Raw genomic sequence first — 17,735 nt, 5'->3', positions numbered from 1 at the left:
TCGATTCCCCCTCCGGCGGAGCGCCGGAAAAGGCCCCAAGATGGGATCTCATGGGTAAAGAAGGTTGCGGCGGTGGAAATAGGGTTTCGTGGTGCTCTCGGATGTTTTTGGGGTATATGAGTATATATAGGCAAAAGAAGTAGGTCGGTGGAGCCACAAGGGGCCCACGAGGGTGGGGGGCGCACCCTCCTACCTCGTGGTTGCCTCGTTTCTTCCTTGACGTCCACTCCAAGTCTCTTGGATTGTGTTTTTTCCAAAAATAACTCCCCCGAAGGTTTCATTCCGTTTGGATTCCGTTTGATATTCCTCTTCTGCGAAACACTGAAATAGGCAAAAAACAGCAATTTGCACTGGGCCTCTGGTTAAAAGGTTAGTCCCATAAATAATATAAAAAGGTATATTAAAGCCCATTAAACATCCAAAACAGGTAATATAATAGCATGGAACAATAAAAAATTATAGATACGTTGGAGACGTATCAAGCATCCCCAAGCTTAATTCTTGCTCGTCCTCGAGTAGGTAAATGATAAAAATAGGATTTTTGATGTGGAATGCTACCTAGCATAATTCTCAATGTAATTTTCTTTGTTGTGGCATGAATGTTCAGATCCGAAAGATTTAAGACAAAAGTTTAATATTGACATACAAATAATAATACTTCAAGCATACTAACAAAGCAATCATGTCTACTCAAAATAACATGGCCAAAGAAAGTTATCCCTACAAAATCATATAGTCTGGCTATGCTCTATCTTCATCACACAAAGTATTTAATCATGCACAACCCCGATGACAAGCCAAGAAATTGTTTCATACTTTTGATGTTCTGAAACTTTTTCAATCTTCACGCAATATATGAGCGTGATCCATTGACATAGCACTATATGTGGAATAGAATGGTGGTTGTGGAGAAGACAAAAAGGAGAAGATAGTCTCACATCAACTAGGCGTATCAACGGGCTATGCAGATGCCCATCAATAAATATCAATGTGAGTGTGTAGGGATTGCCATGCAACAGATGCACTAGAGTTATAAGTGTATGGAAGCTCAACAAAAGAAACTAAGTGGGTGTGCATCCAACTCGCTTGCTCATGAAGACCTAGGGCATTTTGAGGAAGCCCATCATTGGAATATACAAGCCAAGTTCTATAATGTAAAATTCCCACTAGTATATGAAAGTGACAACATAGTAGACTCTCTATCATGAAGATCATGGTGCTACTTTGAAGCACAAGCGTCATAAAAGGATAGTAACATTATCCCTTTTTCTATTTTTCTCTCATTTTTTATTTGGGCATTTTCCTCCTTTTTTATGGCCTCTTTTTGTTTCCTTTTTTCTTTTCGTCCGGAGTCTCATCCCGACTTGTGGGGGAATCATAGTCTCCATCATCCTTTCCTGACTTGGGACAATGCTCTAAAAATGATGATCATCACACTTTTATTTACTTACAACTCAAAAATTACAACTCGATACTAGAACAAAATATGACTCTGTGTGAATGCCTCTGATGGTGTACCGGGATATGCAATGAATCAAGAGTGACATGTATGAAATAATTATAAAGGTGGCTTTGGCACAAATACGATGTCAACTACATGATCATGCAAAGCAATATAACAATGATGTAACGTGTCGTAACAAACAGAACGGTGGCAAGTTGCATGCAAATATGTCTCGGAATGGCTATGGAAATGCCATAATAGGTTGGTATGGTGGCTGTTTTGAGGAAGGTATATGGTGGGTGTATGGTACCGGCGAAAGTTGCGCGGTACTAGAGAGGCTAGCAATGGTGGAAGGGTGAGAGTGGGTATAATCCATGGACTCAACATTAGTCATAAAGAACTCACATACTTATTGCAAAAGTCTATTAGTTATCGAAACTAAGTACTAAGCGCATGCTCCTAGGGGGATAGATTGGTAGGAAAAGACCATCGCTCGTCCCCGACCGCCACCCATAAGGAAGACAATCAATAAATAAATCATGCTCTGACTTCATCACATAACGGTTCACCATATGTGCATGCTATGGGAATCACAAACTTTAGAACAAGTATTTCTCAAATTCACAACTACTCAACTAGCATGACTCTAATATCACCATCTTCATATCTTGAAACAATTATCAAGTATCAAACTTCTCATAGTATTCAATGCACTTTTTATGAAAGTTTTTATTATACCCATCTTGGATGCCTATCATATTAGGACTAATTTTATAGCCAAAGAAAATTACCATGCTATTCTAAAAGACTCTCAAAAAAATATATGTGAAGCATGGGAGATCAATAATTTCTATAAAATAAACCACCACCGTGCTCTAAAAGATATAAGTGAAGCACTAGAGCAAAATTATCTAGCTCAAAAGATATAAGTGAAGCACATAGAGTATTCTAATAAATTCCGATTCATGTGTGTCTCTCCAAAAGGTGTGTACAGCAAGGATGATTATGGTAAACTAAAAAGCAAAGACTCAAATCATACAAGACGCTCCAAGCAAAACACATATCATATGGTGAATAAAAATATAGCCTAAAGTAAAGTTACCGATAGACGAAGACGAAAGAGGGGATGCCTTCCGGGGCATTCCCAAGATTAGGATTTTGGTTGTCCTTGAATTTTACCTTGGGGTGCCTTGGGAATCCCCAATCTTAGGCTCTTGCCGCTCCTTATTCCAAAATCCATCAAATCTTTACCCAAAACTTGAAAACTTCACAACACAAAACTCAACAGAAAATCTCATGAGCTCCGTTAGTATAAGAAAACAAACCACCACTTCAAGGTACTGTAATGAACTCATTATTTATTTATATTGATGTTAAACCTACTGTATTCCAACTTCTCTATGGTTCATACCCCCTGATACTAGCCATAGATTCATCAAAATAAGCAAACAACACATGAAAAACAGAATCTGTCAAAAACAGAACAGTCTATAGTAATCTGTAGGTTTCGAATACTTATGTAACCCCAAAAATTATTAAATAAATTTTTGGACATGAGGAATTTGTTTATTAATCAACTTCAAAAAGAATCAACCTAATCTCACTCTCCAGTAAAAAATGGCAGCTAATCTCGTGAGAGCTAAAGTTTCTGTTTTTTACAGCAAGATCACCAAGACTTCCCCCAAGTCTTCCCAACGGTTCTACTTGGCACAAACACTAATTAAAAACATAAAACCACATCTAAACAGAAGCTATATGAATTATTTATTATTAAACAGGAACAAAAAATAATAAACAAAAATAAAATTGGGTTGCCTCCCAACAAGCGCTATCGTTTAACGCCCCTAGCTAGGCATAAAAACAAGAATAGATCTAGGTATTATCATCTTTGGTATGCAATCCATAAGTGGCTCTCATAATAGATTCATAAGGTAATTTAATATTATTCCTAGGGAAGTGTTCCATGCCTTTCCTTAACGGAAATTGGAATCTAATATTTCCTTCTTTCATATCAATAATTGCACCAATTGTTGTAAGGAAAGGTCTACCAAGAATAATAGGACATGTAGGATTGCAATCTATATCAAGAACAATGAAATCTACGGGAACATAATTCCTATTTGAAACAATAAGAATATCATTAATCCTTCCCATAGGTTTCTTAACGGTGGAATTCGCAAGATGCAAATTAAAGAACCATCATCAAATTCACGGAAACCTAACACATCACACAAAGTTTTTGGAATCGTGGAAACACTAGCACCCAAATCACATAAAGCATAGCATTCATGATCTCTAATTTTAACTTTAATAGTAGGTTGCCACTCATCATAAAGTTTTCTAGGGATAGAAACTTCTAATTCAAGCTTTTCTTCATAGGATTGCATTAAGGCATCAATGATATGTTTGGTAAAAGCTTTATTTTGATCATAAGATGAGGAGAATTTAGCACGGATTGCAACAAGGAAATACAGTCTATCAAAGAGCAATTATCATAATTAAATTCCTTGAAATCCAAAATAGTGGGTTCATTGCTATGTAAAGTTTTGACCTCTTCAATCCCACTTTTACCAATTTTGATCAAGATCTAAAAACTCTAAATCATTGGGACGCCTTTTAACTAAAGTTGACTCATCTCCAGTCCCATCATTATCAAGATTCATATTGCAAAACAAAGATTTAATAGGAGACACATCAATCACTTTTAGATCTTCATCCTTATTATCGTGAAAATAGAAGAACACGTTTTTATAAAGCAATCTTTTTTAGCACGCATCCTAGCGGTTCTTTCTTTGCACTCGTCAATGGAAATTATCGTAGATTTGAGAGACTCATTGATATCATGCTTCGGTGGAATAGATCTAAGTTTCAAATAATCAACATCAAGAGAAATTCTATCCACGTTCCAAGCCAACTCATCAATCTTAGGCAATTTTTTTTCAAGCAAAGCATTGAAATTCTTTTGCAAAATCATAAATTCTTTAACACTAGTCTCAAAATCAGAGGGCATCTTATTAAAATTTCCATAAGAGTTGTTGTAGGAATTACCATAATTATTAGAGGAATTACTAGGAAACGGCCTAGGATTAAAGTTTCCTCTATACGCGTTGTTACCAAAATTGTTCCTACCAACAAAATTCACATCCATAGATTCATTATTATTCTCAATCAAAGTAGACAAAGGCATATCATTAGGATCAGAAGAAACACTCTTATTAGCAAACAATTTCATAAGTTCATCCATCTTTCCGCTTAAAACATTAATCTCTTCTATTGCATGAACCTTTTTACTAGTAGATCTTTCGGTGTGCCATTGAGAATAATTAACCATAATATTATCTAGGAGATTAGTAGCTTCTCCTAAGGTGATTTCCATAAAAGTGCCTCCCGCAGCCAAATCTAAAAGATTTCTAGAAGCAAAATTCAGTCCAGCATAAAATTTTTGTATGATCATCCATAAATTCAAACCATGTGTAGGGCAATTACGTATCATTAATTTCATCCTCTCCCAAGCTTGTGCAACATGCTCATGATCAAGTTGCTTAAAATTCATTATATCATTTCTAAGAGAGATGATCTTAGCGGGAGGAAAATATTTAGAGATAAAAGCATCTTTGCACTTATTCCATGAATCAATACTATTTTTAGGCAAGGACGAAAACCAAATTTTAGCATGATCTCTAAGCGAAAATGGAAATAGCTTCAATTTAACAATATCATTATCCACATCTTTCTTCTTTTGCATATCACACAAATCAACAAAGCTGTTTAGATGGGTAGCGGCATCTTCACTAGGAAGGCCAGAAAACGGATCTTTCATAACAAGGTTCAGCAAAGCAGGATTAATTTCACAAGATTCAGCATCGATAAGAGGAGCAATCGGAGTGCTTAGAAATTCATTGTTGTCATTGTTGTTGGTATTGGAAAATTCACACAATTTAGTATTGTCTTGAGCCATCGTGACAAACAATCCAACACACAAGCACACAGGAAGCAAGCAAAAAGAGGCAAGTCCCTAGTACCTGTACAAACAAACAAGAACCTCGCAACCAACGCGATAAAGGGGTTGTCAATCCCTTCATACAAAAGTGAGATCTGATAGAGATAATAAGATAAATATTTTTGGTATTTTTATTGTATAGATTGGAAAATAAAGACTGCAAAATAAACAACGATAGAAATAGCAAGTTGATAGGAAAATAATATGATGGAAGATAGACCCGGGGGCCATAGGTTTCACTAGTGGCTTCTCTCAAGATAGCAAATTCTACGGTGGGTGAACAAATTATTGTCGAGCAATTGATAGAAAAACGCATAGTTATGATAATATCTAAGCATTATCATGTATATAGGCATCACGTCTGCGACAAGAAGACAGAAACGATTCTGCATCTACTACTATTACTCCACATCGACCGCTATCTAGCATGCATCTAGAGTATTAAGTTCATAAGAACAGAGTAACGCATTAGGCAAGATGACATCATGTAGAGGGATAAACTCAAGCAATATGATATGAAGCCCATCTTTTTATCCTCGATGGCAACAATACAATACGTGCCTCGCTGCCCCTGCTGTCACTGAGAAAGGACATGGTACATCTCCGTCGTATCTATAATTTTTGATTGTTTCATGCCAATATTATACAACTTTCATATACTTTTGGTAACTTTATATACTATTTTTTGGGACTAACATATTGATCCAGTGTCGAGTGCCAGTTCCTGTTTGTTGCATGTTTTTTATTTCACAGTAAATCCATATCAAACGGAGTCCAAATGGGATAAAAACTGATGGAGATTTTTTTGGAATATATGTGATTTTTGGGAAGAAGAATCAACGCGAGACGATGCCCGAGGGGGCCATGAGGAAGGGGGGCACGCCCCAGGGGTCAGGCGCGCCCTGGGCCCTCGTGGCCACCCCATAAGGCGGTTGATGCCCTTCTTCTGCCGCAAGAAAGCTAATATCCGGATAGAGATGGTGTTAAAATTTCAGCCCAATCGGAGTTACGGATCTCCGGGAATTTAAGAAATGGTGAAAGGGCAGAATCAGGGAACGTGGAAATAGAGAGAGATAGAGAGACAGATCCAATCTCGGAGGGACTCTCGCCCCTCCGCCACCATGGAGGCCATGGACCAGAGGGGAAACCCTTCTCCCATTTAGGTAGAAGGTCAAGGAACAATAAGAAGAAGGGGGGCTCTCTCCCCCTCTCTCCCGGTGGCGCCGGAACGCCGTTGGGGCCATCATCGTGTGACGGCGATCTACACCAACACCTCTGTCATCTTCACCAACATCTTCATCACCTTCCCCCATATATCTACAACGCTCCACTCTCCCGCAACCCGATGTACCCTCTACTTTAACATGGTGCTTTATGCTTCATATTATTATCCAATGATGTATGTTGCCATCCTATGATGTCTGAGTAGATTTTTGTTGTCCTATCAGTAATTGGTGAATTGCTATGATTGGTTTAACTAGGAAAAATGCCCATGCGTTGCAACGGAAAAAAATAACACAAGCTCCTAGCCCAATAGTAACCATAGCTCAAGATCTGAACTATACCCTATACATTCGTCCATCATACTACCTCTCGCAATTGACATCAAATGTCATGGACTTGTTCCACCGAGTGTCATGGACTTTTACCACTAAGGTAGGATGGGTCCCTCACATGTCCCCGCATGACCACTTAGTGTCTAATCGCCGCCAAATGGGTGCCAATTTGTCGCACCACACATGCACACAACTCGAGGCCATGGGATCTAGGGTCGAATTTTTTCTCCATGACTTTGATTTCTCCTCCCCTCGATTTGCCAACAAAACCAAAGCTCAAATCAGTCTTCCACCATATTTGAGCCTTCTTGAGGCACCAACCGATTGAAAGGAAGCCCAACGGCTCATATCTTCATAGTCCAAAAGAGGTTGCATGGTTTGGACTTCAGACTTGAGATGGCTCATATTGAAACTCGCATTGAGCACTGTGACAAAGAAAAAAAGAAGAAAAAACACAAAACCAAATGAAGCATGTAGTTAGTTCTGTGGACTTATAAAAACTGATTTAAGTACAATACAACATGAATCACATACTTGCGCCCTGGTTAACATATTTGCTACCACAAATGATTTACATTGTAACACTAAGATACAAACAACAATAGATGTCCTAGCCTTTTCTTAAAAATGAAATTCTTTGCATCGAACAATACAAAGGCATCATTAAGTTCTCAAGTAACACTAACTTTACTGTACACCCTTTTTTCTGTTCCAATTCTGATAATATGACTACGTACAATTTGAGGTTGATTCACACGTACATGAAACCTACGCTTGGTCCTATAATTCGCTTGATAAAGTTAGAATGCTTTTTGAATGCATAAAATCGGTTGGGACCGCTTTCTTATCAGCAGATTGTTAGCTGGAGTTGAAGCATATTAAAAAAAGTAAGTACATATATGTTTAGTAAGCGGAGGTGAGTACCTAACATATTTATGGGCATCCAAGGCTTTATGTTTGTTCATCAAGAAGATATGCATGGACAGATATCTTGATGAAAGGAAGCAGTGGCAATAGCAGAAGGATTGCTGAAAAGAAACATTATTGATTCAATATTCAGTCAAAGCTTTTTATCACCAAACAGGGACAACCAAAGTGCTAGTCTGGTACTAACTTTCATCCACCCCACCGCATGAATAACTTCAACATTGCACGATGACGAACGACGAGAGTGCGCAGTCAAGAAAAAAGTAGGCAAAACAACAAGCATGTGTCCGACTGAAAATGCAACTTTAACTATCCAACTGAAACCACAAATAGTTAACCCAGCAGTCACTCACTGTTGCAAGACAATGCGACTTTAACTATCTGACTGAAACCAGAAGCTACAGGCCTGAAGAAGAGATGGCACAAATCTTCAACTTAACTAACTGGCCACTTCTATTGCTGGAAAAACATCTCTCTCTGTAGCACAGTACCATCAGGTGACACCATCCATCAGCCACCAGCTTTGTTCGGTCAAAATTAGATCCCAGATGAACCCCCAAATCAAAGCAGGGCAGCACCGCACCAGCAGATTCCAGCCTGATCATAGAACATGAAGCAAAACATAATTGTGGAAGACTGAAGATTATGTGGGCCTGTTGATTCCAGCCTGGAGATTTGAATCGCTGAAAATAGGGCAGTATTAAGATGTAGATTTCTAGAGTTGTTACATTGTTGTTTGTGTACCTGTGCAAAATAAAATTTAAGTACAATTAAATCCTATTAACCTAATGCAATAATTCAAAATAATCAACCAAATTGCATTTAATGAACATGAGAACTTATTCTTGGAATATGTCAGAAATGAGATCAGACACCATCAACAATAGGTTAATTAGAAAATAAATGACATGTCAATTGGCATAGAAAATCTTCAAGTGATATTTGACATGAAATTTTTACTATTACAAATGGCAACTAAATTACACCAGAGAAGGAAAACATCAAGAAGCTAGAGAGAAAATGGACCTGAAAGAACCACCTAAACATACAATTGCACCAACAGGAAAGAAATCCATCTCCATCGATCAAAGTTGTTTCCACTCTGTCGAGATACGACGAGCGGGCTATCCATATGTAGTGGAGTATACATACGACATAATCTGATGTCATCGGTTCATCAATTGATTGAAAAGAAAAGGTTCAAACCAAGCATGCATGAGCACATCCCAGGAGGTCCTAGCATTGACTTCCTACACCTATAACAGATTTTAGTACCATGGAGTAGTATTTTCCATATGTGATCATCCTCCCCTACTGATCCGGTCACATGAAGTTTAACAAGCCAATGCAAGTTTTAACTGTCAGACTGAAACCACACACTATAGGCCTAAAGAACAAAAGGCAAAAAATCCTCAAATTAGCTGACCGGCCACTTGTACTGGAATAACATATCTCTCCATAGCGCATTATAGCATCATGTTAAACCAAACGGCAGCAAATAAACCATCTTTGGCCAATCAAAAATAGATCCCATAGGAATTCCCAAATCAAAGCAGAGCAACACAGCACCATCAGATTACAACCTGATCAGAGATGCCAGCCCAAGGGCAAAGAGAGGAGGCATACCTTGGTGGTCGTTGTCGGATCCTCGTGAACAGCCTGGCCTACCTGCAGCTGATCCAGAGAATATCGTAGATTTTGCTGCAAGAGCCCGACTTGCCACATCAATGACCAGCAGTCCACCTGCAAGAGGGCACAGGTGGAGGCCATGACGGCCGTCGTCAACGATGTCGCCTACCTTGCCGGCTCCCAGCTCGCCACTGCCAAGGCCAACCGCAACATCAAACTCCCAACAATGCTAACTTTTCCAAATGAAGGAAGCAAAGATTATTTAACAACAATAATTTGTGTTCTCAAATTTAACATCCTTCAGAGCAGCAGGGTCTCTAGCTCTCTGCCAATCTAAAGTTTCAAACGGTCCAATGCCAAAAATTCACAAAGTCACCACAAGCTTATCTTCTACTGTTTCGATTCAAAAGAACTCCTAAGAATTTCAGGTATCATCGACCCGAGCATGGAAGACAAAGCTTGGAAATGTCATGGTGATGTCACTCCTAATCAATGGCAGAATTAGTTTGAGAAACATATGCAGAACAGAGGTACTGGGAGAATGTTATAAACTGGCCACGTCTAGGATTCTGATCTAAAAAATAGAACACATAATGTTTCTAGCTTGATTGTAACTGATGCATGAACTGAAAACATTTGATGTGCTTAACATTCAAAGGACTGATGTGCTTGATGGCGATTTGAACCGCATGTTTTCTAATCTTATCCATCACCGTAACCACATACAAAAATAGTACGTATAAAATCACCATTTTGATGTAAAAAGCATCTAAATAGACGATTGGCAATAGTACTGCACATAGCTAAATGATTTGAACTAAGTTGACCTCTTGTAGAAGGCTGAAGGTCATGCTACCTCGTTGATTCCACCATGTAGACTAAATTCGCGTTGTTGGTGTGGTTGGGCATTTCATCAAACACCTGGAAAGATATAGTTTAATTAGTACCAGTACATAGTGATTCTGATGCTTACCAACGCCAACACTGGGAGATGAGTGGGCAGCATGTATCTTGCCAGATCAAAATTATTGCACCTTGATCCGCCATTCTGTGTCCGTAGGTGGTGTTAGACAGTGCGGACGACGGCGCCATGTGAGATTGCATCCAGTGTGCTCAAAGGGGGCGCATGGTGACGGAGGCCGATGGCGGCAGCTGCGGCAAAGTGTATCAGAGGGCGTCGGCGTCGAGGGCGCACACGAGTGGATCAGGACGATGGACTGGCGACCTTGGCATCGGCCATGGGGTCGATCCGGCCAACTCGATCCAAAGCAGAGAAGCACGATGCGGGTGTAGGAGGTTGGAGATTGAGGAGGTTGTGGTTTGGGAGGGGAAGGAGAACAGGAGGTCGGCGGATGGCCGGAGAAGAAGATCAGCGGCGGCGGCGGTCGTGGCTGGAGAGGAAGCGGCCGGAGAGGACGTTGTGCATTTATTATAGCCAGCTAATGAAAGGATCGTGGGTTGAATACTAAAGAGTGCAGGATTACTTTAGTAAGAGTGAAACGTTTTCTCATATATCCACTTAAAAAGGGAGTGCGGGTTGAATATGAAAAATAGAAGGAACGTTTTTGCAAAAACGTTGCGACGGTGAACCCGGAGACTCAATCCGTGCTTTATTATTAGGGAGAGATTTGCTTGTGGTTATGTTGCTATACTTTGGTGCCCATCATATGAGCGCGCGCGTGGATCACACCATAGGGTTAGTTGTATGTTGATAAGACTACGTATTGGAGGGCAAGAGTGACAGAAGCTTCAACCTAGCATAGAAATTGATGCATACGGGATTGAAGGGGGACCAATATATCTTAATGCTATGGTTGGGTTTTACCTTAATGAACGTTAGTAGTTGCGGATGCTTGCTAATAGTTCCAATCATAAGTGCATAGAATTCCAAGTCAGGGATGACATGCTAGCAGTGGCCTCTCCCACATAAAACTTGTTGTCGGTCTAGTAAAGTAGTCAATTGCTTTGGGACAATTTCGCAACTCCTACCACCACTTTTCCAAACTCGTTATACTAACTTTATTGTTTCTTTATCTAAACAGCCCCTACTTTTTATTTATGCGCTCTTTATTATCTTGCAAACCTATGCAACAACACCTACAAAGTACTTCTAATTTCATACTTGTTCTAGGTAAAGCGAACGTTAAGCGTGCGTAGAGTTGTATCGGTGGTCGATAAAACTTGAGGTAATATTTGTTCTACCTTTATCTCCTCATTGGGTTCGACACTCTTACTTATCAAAAGAGGCTACAATTGATCCCCTATACTTGTGGGTTATCAAGACCTTTTTCTGGCGACGTTGTCGGGGAGCCATAACGTGGGGTGAATATTCTTGTGTGTGCGTGTTTGCTTTATCACTAAGTAATTTTTATTTGTTGTTCTAAGTTGTTTTATATCTTTAGTTATGGGTAGGGAACGCAAAATACCAAAAAAAATTAGTTGTACCTGCTACACCAATGGTTGAAGAACCACTCAAAATCTATCACACTCCTAAAGCTTTTTACTTGGATCATCTTCGATCCCTTTGTGCTCGTGCTGAAACCCCAACTAGCTTAGTTGAGGGAAAATCTTTAGATGAGCATGCTTGTTATGTGCGACACCGCTTATCTCAAAAAGGGGAACTTTTACTGGATCAAATTCATCGTTTGCAGTGCTATGCTTGAAATTTATGTGAAATATACGATCTTACTTGTTGTTCTGAAAACCCTAAGAAACACCTTCCCTACCAATGTGAGTTTACGGATAATGGAATCGTATCTTTGTATGCTAAGGGTGTTTATAATTACTATGATGTTCAAAAAATTGAAGAATTTGTTGCTTTTAAGGGTGCTTATGAAATTGCTTCTTTGATTGAAAAGTATGATGCTACTCTTTTCAAATCTGAAAAATTTTCCATACTTAAATATTGTTATGATAATTATGCTTCTAATGCCTATGTTAAAACATATATTGAGGACTCCTCCAGTGTCCAAGAAGAGACTAATATTTTGCAGGAGTCTATGGAAGAAGAAAGTAATGACATTGTGAGCTCATTGGATGAAAAAGGTGAGGAGGAGAGCGAAGAACCAAAGGAGGAAGAGCGGATTGATCACCCGTGCCCACCTTCTAATGAGAGTAACTCTTCAACTCATACATTGTTTAATTTCCCTTCGTGCTTACCGAAGGATGATTGCTATGATGATTGTTATGATCCCGTTGATTCTTTTGAAATATCCATTTTTGATGATGCTTTCTATGCTTGTGGCCAAGATGCTAATATGAATTATGCTTATGGAGATGAACTTGCCATAGTTCCTTATGTTAAACATGAAATTGTTGCTATTGTACCCACACATAATAGTCCTATTATCTCTTTGAATTCTCCCAACTACACTATATTGGAGAAGTTTGCTCTTGTTAAGGATTATATTGATGGGTTGTGTTTTACTATTACACATGATGATTTTGATAGATATAATATGCATGTGCTTGCTGCTCCTACTTGCAATTATTATGGGAGAGGAACTACATCTCTGCCTCTTTATGTTTCCAACACGAAAAAATTGCAAGAAACTGCTTATGCTATGTATTGGCCTTTACTTGATGTGCATGAATTGTTCTTTTATGACATGCCGATGCATATGAAGAGAGTTAGACTTCGTTATTACATGATATATGTTACTTTTTGCTCACCACTAAATTACAAATCATTGTTGATTCAAATTGGCTTTGATATACCTTGGGATCCGGGTGGATCCATTACTTGAGCACTATATGCCTAGCTTAAGGGCTTTAAAGAAAGTGCTGCCAGGGAGACAACATAGAAGTTTTAGAGAGTCATTTATTTCTGTTGTGTGCTTTTATAAGGTTTAAAAATAAAAATAATGTGCCAAGATTTGCCTTTAGGATGTTTACTTTGCTTGTTGGTTTGTACGGTGCAGGACAGAAACTTCGGCTGTAGTGCGTGATTTTACATTTTTTACTGGAACATCAAACGGTTCTGAAACTTTTTGCACTGTCTTTATTTACAAATTTTTTATTTGTCCTAATTTTGGTAGAATTGTTGCAGCACCATAGGTATGGTTAATGTTCAGATTACTACAGACTGTCCTGTTTAAGAGAGATTTTGTTTTTGATGCTTAGTTTGCTTGTTTTGATGAAACTATCAATTTATATCAGTGGATTAAGCCATGAAAAAGTTATATTACAGTAGCTAAAATGCAAAAACAAAATATGAATTGGTTTTCAACAGTACTTACAGTAGTGATTTGCTTTATTATACTAACGGATCTTACCGAGCTTTCTGTTGAGTTTTGTGTGGATGAAGTGTTCGAAGATCGAGGAGGTCTCGATATGAGGATAAGGAGGAGAGACAAGAGCTCAAGCTTGGGGATTCCCAAGGCACCCCAAGTAAATATTCAAGGAGACTCCAGCGTCTAAGCTTGGGGATGCCCCAGAAGGCATCCCATCTTTCTTCAACAAGTATCGGTATGTTTTCAGATTCGTTTCGTTCATGCGATATGTACAATGTTGGAGCGTATTTTGCATTTAGTTTTCACTTTTATTTTATGCACCATGCTGGTATTAAATTGTCCTTGGTTGATTTATAGAATGCTCATTGCACTTCACTTATATCTTTTGAGTATGGCTTTATAGAATGCTTCATGTGCTTCACTTATATCATTTGAAGTTTGGATTGCCTGTTTCTCTTCACATAGAAAACTGCCATTTTTAGAATGCTCTTTTGCTTCCCTTATATTTGTTAGAGTGTGGGCATATCTTTTGTAGAAAGAATTAAACTCTCTTGATTCACTTATATCTATTTAGAGAGATGACAGAAACTGGTCATTCACATAGTTAGTCATAAAATCCTACATAAAACTTGTAGATCACTGAATATGATATGTTTCATTCCTTGCAATAGTTTTGCGATATAAAGATGGTGATATTAGAGTCATGCTAGTGGGTAGTTGTGGATTGTAGAAATACTTGTGTTGAAGTTTGTGATTCCCGTAGCATGCACGTATGGTGAACCGTTATGTGATGAAGTCAGAGCATGAGGTATTTATTGATTGTCTTCCTTATGAGTGGCGATCGGGGACGAGCAATGGTCTTTTCCTACCAATCTATCCCCCTAGGAGCATGCGTGTAGTACTTTGCTTCGATGACTAATAGATTTTTGCAATAAGTATGTGAGTTCTTTATGACTAATGTTGAGTCCATGGATTATACGCACTCTCGCCCTTCCATCATTGCTAGCCTCTTCGGTATCATGCATTGCCCTTTCTCACCTCGAGAGTTGGTGCAAACTTCGTCGGTCGATCAAAACCCAGTGATACGATACGCTCTATCACACATAAGCCTCATTATATCTTCCTCAAAACAGCCACCATACCTACCTATCATGGCATTTCCATAGCCATTCCGAGATATATTGCCATGCAACTTCCAACATCATCATATACATGACTTAAGCATCACTGTCATATTGCTTTGCATGATCGTAAGATAGCTAGCATGATGTTTTCATGGCTTGTTCATTTTTTGATGTCATTGCTACGCTAGATCATTGCACATCCCGATAAACCACTGGAGGCATTCATATAGAGTCATATCTTTGTTCTAGTATCGAGTTGTAATAGTGAATTGTAAGTAAATAAAAGTGTAATGATCATTACTATTAGAACATTGTCCCATGTGAGGTTATGAAAATAAAAGAGGCCAAAGAAGCCCAAATAAAAGAAGAGGCCAAAGAAGCCCACCAAAAAAACAAAACAAAAAAATGAGAGAAAAAGAGAGAAGGGACAATGTTACTATCCTTTTACTACACTTGTGCTTCAAAGTAGCACCATGTTCTTCATATAGAGAGTCTCATTGAGTTATCACTTTCATATACTAGTGGGAATTTCATTATAGAACTTGGCTTGTATATTCCGATGATGGGCTTCCTCAAATGCCCGAGGTCTTCATGCGCAAGCAAGTTGGATGCACACCCACTCAGTTTCAGTTTGAGCTTTCATATACTTATAGCTCTAGTGCATCCGTTGCATGGCAATCCCTACTCCTCACATTGACATCAATTGCATCTCCATAGCCCGTTGATTCACCGCGTTGATGTGAGACTTTCTCCTTTTTTGTCTTCTCCACACAAACTCCACCATCATATTCTATTCCACCCATATCGTTGTGTCCATGGCTCATGCTTATGTATTGCGTGAAAGTTGCAAAGGTTTGAGAACGTCAAAAGTATGAAAAAATTGCTTGGCTTGTCATCGGGGTTGTGCATGATTTGAATATTTTGTGTGGTGAAGATGGAGCATAGCCAGACCATATGATTTTGTAGGGATAACTTTCTTTGGCCTTGTTATTTTGAAAAGACATGATTGATTTATTAGTATGCTTGAAGTATTATTGTCTTAATGTCAAATGATAGACTATTGCCTTGAATCACTCATGTCTTAATATTCATGCCATGATTAGATTACATTACCAAGATTATGCTAGGTAGCATTCCACATCAAAAATTATCTTTTTTATCATTTACCTACTCGAGGACGAGCAGAAATTAAGCTTGGGGATGTCGATACGTCTCCGTCGTATCTATAATTTTTGATTGTTCCATGCCAATATTATACAACTTTCATTTACTTTTGGCAAGTTTTTATACTATTTTTTGGGACTAACATATTGATCCAGTGCCCAGTGCCAGTTCCAGTTTGTTGCATGTTTTTTCTTTCGCAGTAAATCCATATCAAACAGAGTCCAAACGGGATAAAAACTGACAGAGATTTTTTTGGAATATATGTTATTTTTAGGGAGAAGAATCAACGCCAGACGACGCCCGAGGGGGCCACGAGGTAGGGGGGCGCGCCCCAGGGGGTCAGGCGCACCCTGGGCCCTTTTGGCCACCCCATAACCAGAACGCCGACAACCAATTACCGATAGGACAATGAAAATCTACTCAGACATCATAGGATGGCAACACATCATTGGATAATAATATGAAGCATAAAGCACCATGTTCAAGTAGAGGGTACAGCGGGTTGCGGGAGAGTGGACCGCAGTAGATAGATGGGGGAAGGTGATGAAGATGTTGGTGAAGATGACAGAGGTGTTGGTGTAGATCGCCGTCACACGATGATGGCCCTGGCGGCGTTCCGGCGCCACCGGGAGAGAGGGGGAGAGAGCCCCCCTTCTTCTTCTTCTTATTCTTCCTTGACCTTCTCCCTAGATGGGAGAAGGGTTTATCCTCTGGTCCATGGCCTCCATGATGGCGGAGGGTCGAGAGCCCCTCCAAGATTGGATTTGTCTCTCTATCTCTCTCTGTTTCTGCGTTCCCTGATTCTGCCCTTTCATCATTTCTTAAATTCCCGAAGATCCGTAACTTCGATTGGGCTGAAATTTACGGTGGTCCTCAGACTTGCCTGCCTGCGACCCATGACGTGGCTTTGCTGGCAGGCCTGTACGGCCCATCTTCATCAACAAGGAATGAAGACCCTCGCGAGGGGCCAAGCCTCGCGAGGCGGACGACACAAGACCTCCTCAGGAGCGGCCTCACCAGGCTGGCTCGTGAGGGGAGGAGAGTTCAAGGTCGGGCAAGCCTCGCAAGGTTGTCGTGATGTAAGCCATGACAACGAGACCAGGCGGGCGCCAGCGCATGCAGCGTCCTTGTTTCCTCTTTAGTGCTAAGGGGCAAAAGCGCAAGCACGGACTACCGAGGCATCAAGCAAAGGTTTCCATATTGGTGCAACGAGACCAAGACCAGAAGGACGGCAAGAGGAGGTCACCATGGAGCCCGGCACGGCGTCACCGCCAGAACCTTTGGCAGGCGAAGACCACCTTTTGTCAGGATATCTTGTACTAGTTGTCCCCTTTCAAATTGGTCGTTGTTGGCTCCCTTCCCGCTCAATATTTGGGGGGAGGACCAGGGCCTCTATAAATAGGACTAGCCACCACCATAGGCGGGGACGGATCATCAAGATCATCCTCAGCCACAGAAGTTCACCAAGCACAAGAACACCTCAACCTCGGGAGGCTGTTCTTCCCCTTGTACTCTTCGTCTTCAGCCCAAGAGGCAATCCACCACCACCACACTGGAGTAGGGTATTACACCACAATGGTGGCCAAAACCAGTATAAATCTTATGTCCTTTGTGTTGTGAGTTTGTTGAGTTAGTTCGTGAGATCTAGGCTAAGTTAGG

The sequence above is a fragment of the Triticum urartu genome, chromosome 1A (assembly GCF_056163025.1).
Source record: "Triticum urartu cultivar PI428250 chromosome 1A, HENAU_Tu73, whole genome shotgun sequence".
NCBI lineage: Eukaryota > Viridiplantae > Streptophyta > Magnoliopsida > Poales > Poaceae > Triticum > Triticum urartu.
Note: the sequence above shows the minus strand (reverse complement) of the source record.